The following is an 11,477-nucleotide window of genomic DNA, read 5'->3' as shown; positions in this document are numbered from 1 at the left end:
TTGTGTTTTTATTAATTTTGTTAAACGCGTCTTGGGTATATTCCAACCTAATTTGGGCCACACTCAGGAGTGTTGTGGGCCACATGCTGCCCACCATGTTTGATGCCTCTGGCCTAAAGAGGAAGGAAAGGAAGAAAGAAAGAAGAAAGAAAGAAAGAGAGAAAGAAAAAAACAAAGAAGGAAAGAAAGAAAGAAAGAAAGAAAGAAAGAAAGAAAGAAAGAAAGAAAGAAAGAAAGAAAGAAAGGAAGAAAGAAAGAAAGAAAAGGAGGGAGAAAAAAAAGGAAGGAAGGAAGGAAGGAAGGAAGGAAGGAAGGAAGGAAGGAAGGAAGGAAGGAAGGAAGGAAGGGCAGGTCAAAAAAAACCCAACCAATACACCAACTGAGTCTGGCAGCATTTTATAGCATGTTAAGGTCTACAAAGTGATTTTCTCACAACAACACTATGAGATACACAAGGCAGATACTATACTCATTTTACAGATGAGAAAATTGAGACTCAGGGCAGTTAAAGCAACAGAGGTGGTAAGGACTCTGAGTCAGGATAAAAATGCCTGGTCTTTGCTGACTTCAAATTCAGTCCTCTTAATACTATACCATCCTCCCTCTCATGCAATCTAGATAAAGAAACTGATGACATCACTGAGGGGTTAAGGATCAGAAACACGCTTTGTCATCAGATTTCCTCTCCTGTTTTCCTACCCTCTTTTCTCAGCCATGACAGCTCTGGCATTATGAGGTGGATAGCAAATTCAAAGGCTGGTAGGAAGCCAGGTTATTTCAGAAATGGATTATATTGCTCAGCTCTCTCCCCTTCCCAGATGAACCCACCACAAAGATCCCAGCCCTTGGCCTTCGAGGAGAGGGGGGTGACTTGTCTTGTCCCCCAGGAGCAGAGATGATCAATCTCCCTGTCCCAGAGCCTGGTTCTTTGTTTTGGATTTGTCAGTTCACTGTCGTCATGGGGTCCGCCTGCCCTCCTCAGGGCCTCACTTTCCAAAATAGAACTGCCCTTTGACCCAACCAGGCTCATTAATCAACTCCCAGCAGCTACTGCCAAGCTCAGACCCAGAAATGAGGCTGAGCCAGGGAGATCTGCCAGCCAGCTCCCTCACCCTGCAGAATGAAGGGTACTGCCAGATGCCTTCAAGATCTCTTCAGGCCCCTGTTTCTGCATTAGTTGAATAATGGTAGACCACATTTATATAACACTTTACAAAGCACTTTTCCTTATAACAGCCCTAGCAGACTATGTGCTCCTACGGGCATGAAATGTATCTTACTTACGCTAGCACAATGGTCTGCATACAGTAGGCACTTAATAGATGTGTGTTGAATGAGGTTGGAAGTGTGGTTGGTAGTATTCTTATTTTACAAATCAGGTTCTGACAAATGAGGTGGTGAGCTCCCCGTCACTTGAAGGTCAGCAAATAGAGACTGAGTACTTCAGGGAAGTTATGGAGAGGATTCAGGGTCAGATAGAGATTGGGCTAGATGCCAAAGGAGATTTCCCACCCCACCCCACTCCCCAAGTAGGAGGTGTTAGCAGAAATGATTCATAATTAGCAAGCGACAGAGCCAGCTAGACAGCTAGGTGGTGCAGTAGATAGAATACTGGGCTTGGAGTCAGGAAGATGAGTTCAGATCTGTCCTCAGACACTTCCTAGCTGTATGACCCTGGGAAAGTCACTTCACCCTGTTTGCCTCAGTTTCCTCATCTGTAAAATGAGCTGGAGAAAGAAGAGTCAGACACAACTGGAAATTGACTGAACAACAATAAAAATCGAGGGTTTGAATGCAGGTCTTCTCAATCTAAGCCAAGGCATTTTTTCTTATGCCGTATTGTCTCTCATACGGAGGAAATAATCTGAAATTGTTCCCTACTTCATATGGATGCAATTGCACAATTGTGCAACTTCCATGAGATGGTGACACAGAGTATTAAAGGATCTGGTACAAGCATTACTTCTCTCCAGGAGGTGGGACCCCTGGAGCCTTTCCCCTTCTTAATGCTAGTGCCTTCCTTCCGAGATCACCTTCCATCTACTCTGTAATATCTCTTGTATGCACACGGCTGTTTGCATGTTGTCTCCCCACTTTAGAATGTAAGCTCCTTGAGGGCTGGGACTGGTTCAGCCTTCCTTTGTATTCCTTGCACTTAACACTGGGCCTGGCACATAGTAAGAACTTAATAAATGCTTGTTAACAGCTAAACAAGTTGTGATATGAATGTAATAGAGTACTATTGTGCTGTAAGATATGGGGATGATACAGACTTCATAATAACCTGGAAAAACCTACACGATATAATGCTGAGCAAGTGGAGCAGAGCCAGGAGAACACTGTACACAACCACAGACACGTTGATTCTGTGATGACTAACCTTGATAGACTCGACTCTTTTCAGCAATACAACTCTGTGATGACTAACCTTGATAGACTCGACTCTTTTCAGCAATACAACTTCAGTCAAAGACAACTCCAAAGGACTCGTGATGGAAAGAGCTATCTACATCCAGAGAAAGAATTACAGAATTTGAATGTAGATTGAGGCAAGCTATTCACTCTTTTTCTTCTCTTTGTTGGTTTTGTTTCTTCTTTCTCATGATTCATTCCATTGGTCATAATTCTTCTTTACAACTTGACTATTGTGTAAGTAAGTTTAATGCGAAACTATATGTAGAACCTATATCAGATTCCATGCTGTCTCGGGGGGGAGGGGGGAGAAGAGGGAGGGGGAGAAAATTTGGAACTCAAAAACTTGTGGAACTGAGTGTTGTAAACTAAAAACAAAAAATTTATTTAAAAAATAAAATAAATACTCATTAACTGACAGTAGCAGTCATAGTTAAACACCAAAGCAACTAGGTGGTACAGTGGTTAGAGTGATGGTCTGAAATCAGGAAGACCTGAATTCAGATCTGGCCTTAGACTATTTGCTAGCTGCATGGCCCTGAGCAAGTCACTTAATCTCTACAGGCCTTAGTTCCTTCAACTGTAAAATGGAGATGATAATAGGACCTATATCCCACGCTTGTTGTGAGGATCAAATGAAAAATCTATAAAAGTTTAGCAAAGTGCCTGGTATACTGTAGGCCTTTAATAATTGCTTGTTTCCTTCTTGTCAAAGCCTTTGTTTTTTCCCCAAAGCCTAATATATGTAATGCTAAAGAAGTCATTCATAGGATCAAAGCTCTAGAGTTGGAATGGACCTTAGAGGCCATCTAATTTAAAGCTGAAAAAGTGAGGGCCCAGGCACATTATGATTTGCCCACTTCGTCTGGCTTCCAAGCTAGTACTCTTTCTACTGTATCAAGTTTTCTCCCTTCACATGGACACCTCCCCACCCCACCCCCATCGGTGTAGATTATAACCCATTCATGCCTACACATCCTGTGGGATTATTGCTCCAGTTTCGTCATCCATAAAATGAGAGGGTCGTCTCTGAGGTCCGTTTTAGATCTATGATCCTATGCTTCTTCCCACAAAAGAGCCACCCAACACACTAGAGACTTTCCGCTACACCTTTTAATACTCTGTGGATTTGAGCACATCACTTGGGACAGGCAATTTGTCAACCCTCATTCTCATTTTGCAACTGGCCACATCCTTTTAGGTCATACGTGTCCTTGATAATATCCTAAAGTTTCTTACTGCTTTTGTTGATCTCTTTTGTTTTAAATCACCTTTGTTTGCAGATATTTCCCTCTCCCTTCTGCAGAAAGTCACCCCTAGTAATAAACAATAAAAAAAGAGATGGGGAAAAACAGGTCATCAAAATTAGCCAGAAAATCATCTGTGCTTGGCAGTATATGCAATGTTACACACCTACAGTCCCCTCCCTCTTGCAAAGAAAGAAGGGAGTTGCATGTTCTTATCTCTTCTTCAGGGCTCAATTTGGCCATTATATTATCTATATTATTTGTTTACATTATCGCTGTCATTGTGTATATTGTATTTCTAGTTATGCTTACTTTGTTTTGCATCAGTTTGTATATGTCTTCCCATGTTTCTCTGAATTCTTCATGCACATTGTTTCTTACCCTGCTGAAATATTTTAATATATTGATGTGTCACATTGTGCTAGGACACCCACCTTGTTTCCAATTCTTAGCTACCATAAGAGTGCGCTATACGTATTTTGGTGTGTCCTGGAGCTCCCTTTCTGTCTTTGATCTCCTTGGGGCATGTGCTTAGCAATGGGATCTTGAATTAAAAGGTATGGGTATTTATTCCCTTTGCAGACTAACACCTGGCTGCCTAAAGTCATCTTCTAATATCTATGTAACTGGACGCTTCCCGGCTTCCCTTGTGTACTCAGTGCCCATTCTGTGCTCCAGGGAGACCATGTGGAAACCTGGGGGTCCAGCTTCTGGCCATGTGTGGTTCATTACTGAGAGTCCCTTGACTGACTGCTGAGCCAGAAGAGCTGACGGTTTGGGGGACCTTTTTAAAAGCGACAATATCCAGCTGAGCTTCTTGGCTACAGCCTGTTCCCTGCCCTCAATGGAAAAAAAAACAAGATATGATACAAAGAGGGGTGGAGAAGAGATAAGGTCCTTTCTCTACCCTAATATCACAATAATCCAACCCACAGGATGGCTCATGCCAGGAAGACCTAACCAGTCAGCACCTGGCTGCCCATCCACTTTTGCATTTTTTCTCTTGTAGATAACCTTGTGAGTTTTAATGGTTTTTGGTGGGGAGGTAGAGTCTGCAAACATTTTCAGCTTCATCTACCTGAATGGCAGCATTTGCAGACAAAACAGGAACAGGTTGGAACCAAAGCAAGTGTCTGGGAGGCCTTGGTGAAGAAGATCAAGCTTGGCTGTTTGATCAGTTGATGCTCAGTAATTAGAAGCCTTACAGCAAAAATCGATTCATGTTCTTATGAGGCCTCAAAGTCAACCGTATCATAAATATAAGCTAAGTTACTGAGTCCTGTTTAAATCATTCTGTTAATTCACAGTGACTCTTCTAGGTTAGAACCCATCTCTGAGTAAGGATAAACTGTTACCATGCCTGATTCATTTTATGCATTCGATCTCTCTTTTTTTCCTTTCTCTTCTTCCTGGGGAATCTTTTAAACGTTGAGACAGAACTATTATTATAGTCAGCAACTTTCCCTGGGGAAGCCAAGGTGACGGTGATGAGCCAATTCATGTGAGAATGGGCAACCCAGTCCATTGATGCAGTGGTTCTTGGACTTTTTGTGTGTCACAGACCCCCTCCTAAGAATAACTTTACATGCATAAAATAAAATACATAGAATTACAAAGGAAATCAAGAAAACTGAAATACAGTTTTAAAAAAACAAGTTACTGAACACTGAACTAAGGAGAGTTTAGATTTCCCCTAGCATTGGTACAGGACCACTTGTCTGGATACAGATTGGGATGGAGCAGGTTGCCAGCCCCTTCCACCTCAGCTGAGTAGTACCTCTGTAACATATGCAGATCTGCATTTTTCATGACATATGGGACCCCCAAACAGTAAATTGCAAGCATCCCATTGAACTTGGACTGTGACATCTTCAGTCTTAAGACTAAGGGAAAAAATTGGGACTAGAGGAAGGGATGCCTTGTTTTTCTTGAATATAACTAAGTAGGGAGCCTTCCCAAAGGCAGAGGGGAGGCTTGGCCTTCCCATTAAACACAGTAGTTGATTAACTTCCTATGTGTTATGGGAGACTAAAAAAATGTCCCTTCCCTTCCCAAAAGTTTCTCTCCCTTTAGAGCAACCCTTTGGTGCCTTCGGTAGCTTCCACAATTAACATTTCCTTTCCTCTGATCATCTCTTACACTCCCCAGGATCCTCCTTGAGGATGTAAATTTCCCAGGTGTGAGGGAAGGAAAAAATTACATTGTCCTCTTGGCATAAAGTTTCCAACCTCTTTTTGTATGTCCTGGACCCCTTTGGTGAAACCTATGGACCCCTTCTCAGAATCATATTTTTAAAGGCATAAAATAAAATACATAGAATTCCAATTATATGGAAATATAGTTATCAAAATGTTGAAAAACCAAGTTAATGGACCCCAAGTCAAGAACCCTTGCCTTAGTAACTGTAGTTATTGATAGGTCTAGGAGGGATAAGGGTAGCAAGCCCCAATGAAAGAATTAGAAGAGCCAGAGGTGAGAAAGCCAAAAGACAAGCTTTTACTAATTTTGCAAAGTCGATGACATAAAAAATACATAATTTACATTTTATTACACTTTAGAGCTCACAAGCTCTGCTTAAATTTCCTTTACAGAGATGTCAGACACATAATTCTGAGCACCATGCTTCCCACAACATTCCCAAGAGTCACCTGAACCAGATTAAAATATAATTGGGAAATATTTAACAAAACAAATAAAAATGCAATAAAACATAATGTTAATATGTGGTTTTCTAAGTCAATATGAGGCCTGAACGGATTCTTATGTACGGTTTTGTGGCACATTTCTATTTGAGTTTGACACCACTGCATTAGAATACAATTGCCCTGAGACTGTTTCATTCTTCACCATTGTCTCCTCAGAGCCTAGCACAGTGCTTGGCGTGGAGAGGTGAGATGACCTAGCCCTCTAGATTTAAATCTGTAAAGGAGTCTGGACTTCATCTAGTCCAACTCACCCATTTTACAGATGAGGAAAGTGGCATCCAAAGAGGTCATGTCTTGCTGAAGGTCACAGGAGCACCAGGTGGAGGGTGAATTGAACCTAGGCCTGTTCGACTCTATGTCCAGCATCTTTTCTACTGCTCCATATTGCCTCTAATCCAAGAATACTCCTTGTGTTGGTGGCAATCAAGATGTGATTCTAGGTCTTCCAACTCCCAACTCCAAGGCTTTCCACTCCTCTTCACCTCAAATTCACATAATACATTTAACTGCAGTAACTCTGGGGACAATTTCACATTGGGAGGCTATGGAATGTAGCAGATGATAACAGCTAAATAAAATCTAGGGCCCAAGTGTCCTAACTCCTATGTCTAATGATGGGTTTTCAGCACATGCTTGGCACATGGAAACACTTAATAAATGCTTGTTGATTGATTGATTCCATACAGCTTCCTGTATGGAAAACCCAGAATTCAGATCTTTGGCACATTTAAACAGGTTTTAAGGTTGTCTCCTTGGCTCTGGCTTGACCCCTTTATTATAAATGACCCATCCAGGGCCAGCCTGGGAGGATGGGAATTGGAGTGGCTAAGGGAAAAGATTTTGAAGCTATAAATTACTCTCTGCCTGCGACATCAAGATTGTTCCTAGTGGGGCTCTGGGGAGCATCCCCCACTCAGCTCTCCAGTTCCCTCAGGAGGGGCACTGACGGTGCTGGTCTCTCTCCAAAGTTACTAATGGTTCTGAAGGGTGATTGCCAGAGCCTCCCCTGCTTGCCAATCAGATAATGCCAGAGGTGCCCCGGGTAATTTTCTTAACAGAAATGTAAACAGAACTCCGAGGAGAGGAATGTGGGTCTGCTTCAAGCTGCCTGGATTTTCATCCCTTAATTATCACTCCCTGTTTATTTAAGGAGTTGAAAAGGGGATAGGAAAGGAAAATTGGATTAGGGTGGTAGGGAGAAGAGAATTGCTGATTTAACCCAATTCCTTCAGGTCAAAATGAGGACAATCACCCAATACCTCCAGAGTCCCAAGAGTGAGCCTTGGGTTTCTTCTGGGGAGAGTACACCTTCCTTCCCTCTGCCAACCCTTGTTCGTGGAGGACAGTGGGCTACCCTCTGCCACCTTGAATAAATAAGTTCCTCTCTCTAGTAAACAACTTTTGCTTTCTGGGCCTCAGGTATTTTTAAAATCTTTGGAATGGGCCAACCTTTTCCTTATATCTTTCTCACAGGAATATTGTAAAACTCAAAGGGGTCCCTGCCTCTGGGATCAAGAGATAAGGCTTTCTTCTGGTGAGCAGTCTCATTCATTCATTTAGTTAGTTAGCAGTCTCATTCATTCATTTCATTTCATTTAGTTAATTGTTTTATATAAAAGCTTTATCAATGCCTTTTGTTTATCCACCCTCGTAATTTCTAGATATACTACCCACTTACTCAGCCAATAAACCTCCCCTTGTGGCAAGGAAAATAGGCAAAACCAACACAGCGATTCAGTCTGACAGTACATGCACCATTCTTCATCTAGAGTCTACCACCTCTCTGCCAAAAGAAGGCAAGTCCATTTCCTTTCCTCCTTTCCAGGATGAAGATTGGTCCTTACAGTCATTTGACATGCGGCTTTGTTTTAGTAGTGCTCTTTCCATTTGCACTATTGTGGCCACATACATTCTTTTTCCTGCCTTTTTTTAAACATTTTTTTAGAGGGGAGATGGCAGGGCAATTGGGGTTAAGTGACTTGCTCAAGATCACACAGCCAATAAGTGTCCCAAGTGTCTGAGGCCGGATTTGAACTCAGGTCCTCCTGACTCCAGGGCCGGCACTCTACTCACTGTGCCACCTAGCTGCCCCTTTCCTGCATTTTTTTTTTTACTTCGTTCTGCATCCATACAATCCACATTCCATGTTTCTCTGAATTGGAGTGTAGTCTAATTTTAAAAGGGAAGATTCTTTTTCAGTGTTTGTATCGAAACCCTCCACAAAAGTCTTACTCTAGGGTTTCTTTATTGTGTGGAGATGGCCCTGGGTTTTTGAAGGCTGTCAGTAGAACACAAGTTCAGTCTCAACAGTAAATATAGCCACTTCCTTCTGAAAAACAACGTAGCTGAATACAGAGGGGCTCATCACCAGTAGGCTGGCCACCGGGTGATGAACGCTGTGGACATGGCAGGCCACGAAACAAGGGTAAACACTAAGAAGCCCTCAGTTCTGTGCATGGGTCTGTTGTAAAGATGGGAGAGTCCTGAGAATCACAGCTTTCTGACCATCTGTAAACATTAACTTAACTGTTAGAACTCTAAATGTCAGCTCCCAATCCAATGACCAAGGACTCGATAGGCTGCTGGAGAAACTGAATCAATCAATAAACATTAAGTGCCTGCTATGTGTCAGGCACTGTGTTAAGTGCTAGGGATATAAAGAGAGGCAAAAGGCAATCCCTGCCCCAAGCAGCTCACCATCTAATGGGTGAGATGACATGCAGGAAACTGTTCAGACAAGATATATACAAGGATAAATTTGAATTAACAACAGAAGGCACTAGAATTAAAAGGAGATTAGGAAAGGCTTCCTGTAAAAGGTGGAATTTTAGCTAGGACTTGAAGGAAGCCAGAGAAACCAGGAGGTGGGCATGAGGAGAGAGAGCATTCCAGACATGGGGGATGGCCCAAGAAAATGCCTGGAGTCTGGAGATGAAGTGCCTTGTTTGAGGAACTGTAAGGAGGCCGTTATCACTGGATCAAAGAGTATATATGGAGCAGTAAGGTATAAAAAGCCAGGCTAGGTAAGAGGACACCAAGTTATGAAGGTCTCTAGACCCTAAACAGAGAATTTTACATTGGATCCTGGAGGTGAGAGGAAACCACTGGAGTTTGTGTAGATGAGTGACCTGTACTTTAGGAAGATCAGTTTGACAGCTGAGTGGAGGACAGATTGAAGTGGGGAGAGACTTGTGGCAGGGATCCTATCAGCTATTGCAACAGTCCAGGCATGAGGTGAAAAGAGTTTGTACCAAGGTCCTGACAGTGTCAGAGGTGAGAAGGGGGTGTGTTTGAGAGATGCAACAAAGGTAAATTGACAGGTGCCTTGGCCACAGTTTGGGAGGGTGACTAGGAGAATGGTGGTACCATCTATGGTAACAAGAAAGTTAGGAAGAGGGAACACTTTGGGGGCAAAGATAATGAGTTCTGATAATGAGATGTTTTGAAATATCTGTAAGACATCCAGTTTGAGATGTCCAATCGACAAGCTGGAGATGAGAATCTGGTGGTTAGGAGAGAGGTTAGGGCTGGATAAGCAAATCTGTATAGCTGAGAATCATCAACATAGAGATGATAATTAAATCTATGTGAACTGACGAGATCACCAAGTGAAATAGTAAAGAGGGAGAAGAGAAGTGGACCCAGGACACAGACCTGTGGAGCACCAAGGGTTAGTGGGCATGATCTGGATGAAGATCCAATGAAGGAGACTGAAAAGGAGTCAGATAGGCAGGAAGAGAACCAGCAGAGGATTTGAAAGACTCAGTTCCACTCTGCCTCCCTGCCTACCCATATTAATTAATATAATAATAATAATAATAGATAGTGTAACAGGGCTGTATGAAGCATATATGAGGTTAGAAATTATGACCTAGAACTCTTCTGACAATTTTTGGGGACAGGTGGGGTTTAGTGCTGAAGGGTCTATGCTTTGATATGATGATGCAATCCCTTTCCTGATCACCGAATCAGAAGAACTCAATTGATCTTCATCTCTCTCTTCTCTTCCCATCTGCTGATCATGTCAGGAATCTCTGAGTCTTTCATTGGAGGGGAACAGGCAGTGCAGGAATGTCACCCAGTCAGAATGTAGCAGCAAAAGTACATGCATATGCATGGATTTAGGTCAGCTTGTGCCTAGGTGCTTCGACCCTTGACTCTCTCTTCTGCTGAGGCATTGGCTATCAAACAGCAGTCCCATAATGGATGATTCCAGTCTTGGAGACAACATCATGAGTTTAAGATGGCCAAAGATTTAGAGTTCCTCAGTGAGAGCTGACTGATAGCAGGGGGAGTTTCTGGACCAGAGAGGGTGATCACTAATGTGGGGGGCAGGGAGGGGCAGGGAGGAGTTCAATCCATGGCCTGGTGTGCCAGAAGATATAGTCCTGGAAGGAACTGTTTGGAGAGTATGGAGTGTTGGGGGGCAGGGGGGAAGGGGGTGGGGCGGGTTGCAAAATGTAAAATTACCATTCAGGACTCCTTCAAACAGCATCACGCCTTGATGTTTCAAGTATCACCTGCCCAGACCTGTATGGCAGTAACTATGTTACTGCTAATGTTTATTTTATGTTTTTCTAACCTGGAAAGACTTATATGAATTGATGCAAAGTGAAATGAACAGAACCAGGAGAACATTGTATGTAGCAACAGCAATATTGTATGATAATCAACTGTGAATGACTGGGCTATTCTCAGCAATGCAATGATCTAAGACAACTCCGAAGGACTTATGATGAAAAATGCTATCCACCTCTGAAGAAAGAACTGTTGGAGTCCGAATGCAAATCAAAGCCGGCTTTTATTCTACTTTATTTTTCTTGGGGTTTTTTGTCTGTTTTCTTTCACAACATGAATAACATGGAAATGTTTTGCATGACTGCACATGTATAACCTATATCAAATTGCTTGCCTTCTCAATGAGGGAAAGGGATAGAGGAGAGAATCTGAAACTGAAAAAAAAATTTAATGTTAACAGTTGTTTTTAACATGTAATTCAAAAAAAATTTTTTTAACTATTTTATATTTTTCTCTCAATGTATGCTTGTGAGTCTTGAGTGTGTTTAATATTCTTTTTGTGTAGAGGAAATAAATAACTGTCCTATTAATGAGT

Source organism: Trichosurus vulpecula, chromosome 3, assembly GCF_011100635.1.
Source record: "Trichosurus vulpecula isolate mTriVul1 chromosome 3, mTriVul1.pri, whole genome shotgun sequence".
Classification (NCBI taxonomy): domain Eukaryota; kingdom Metazoa; phylum Chordata; class Mammalia; order Diprotodontia; family Phalangeridae; genus Trichosurus; species Trichosurus vulpecula.
The sequence above is the reverse complement of the archived record's forward strand: the minus strand, read 5'-3'. Positions refer to the sequence as shown.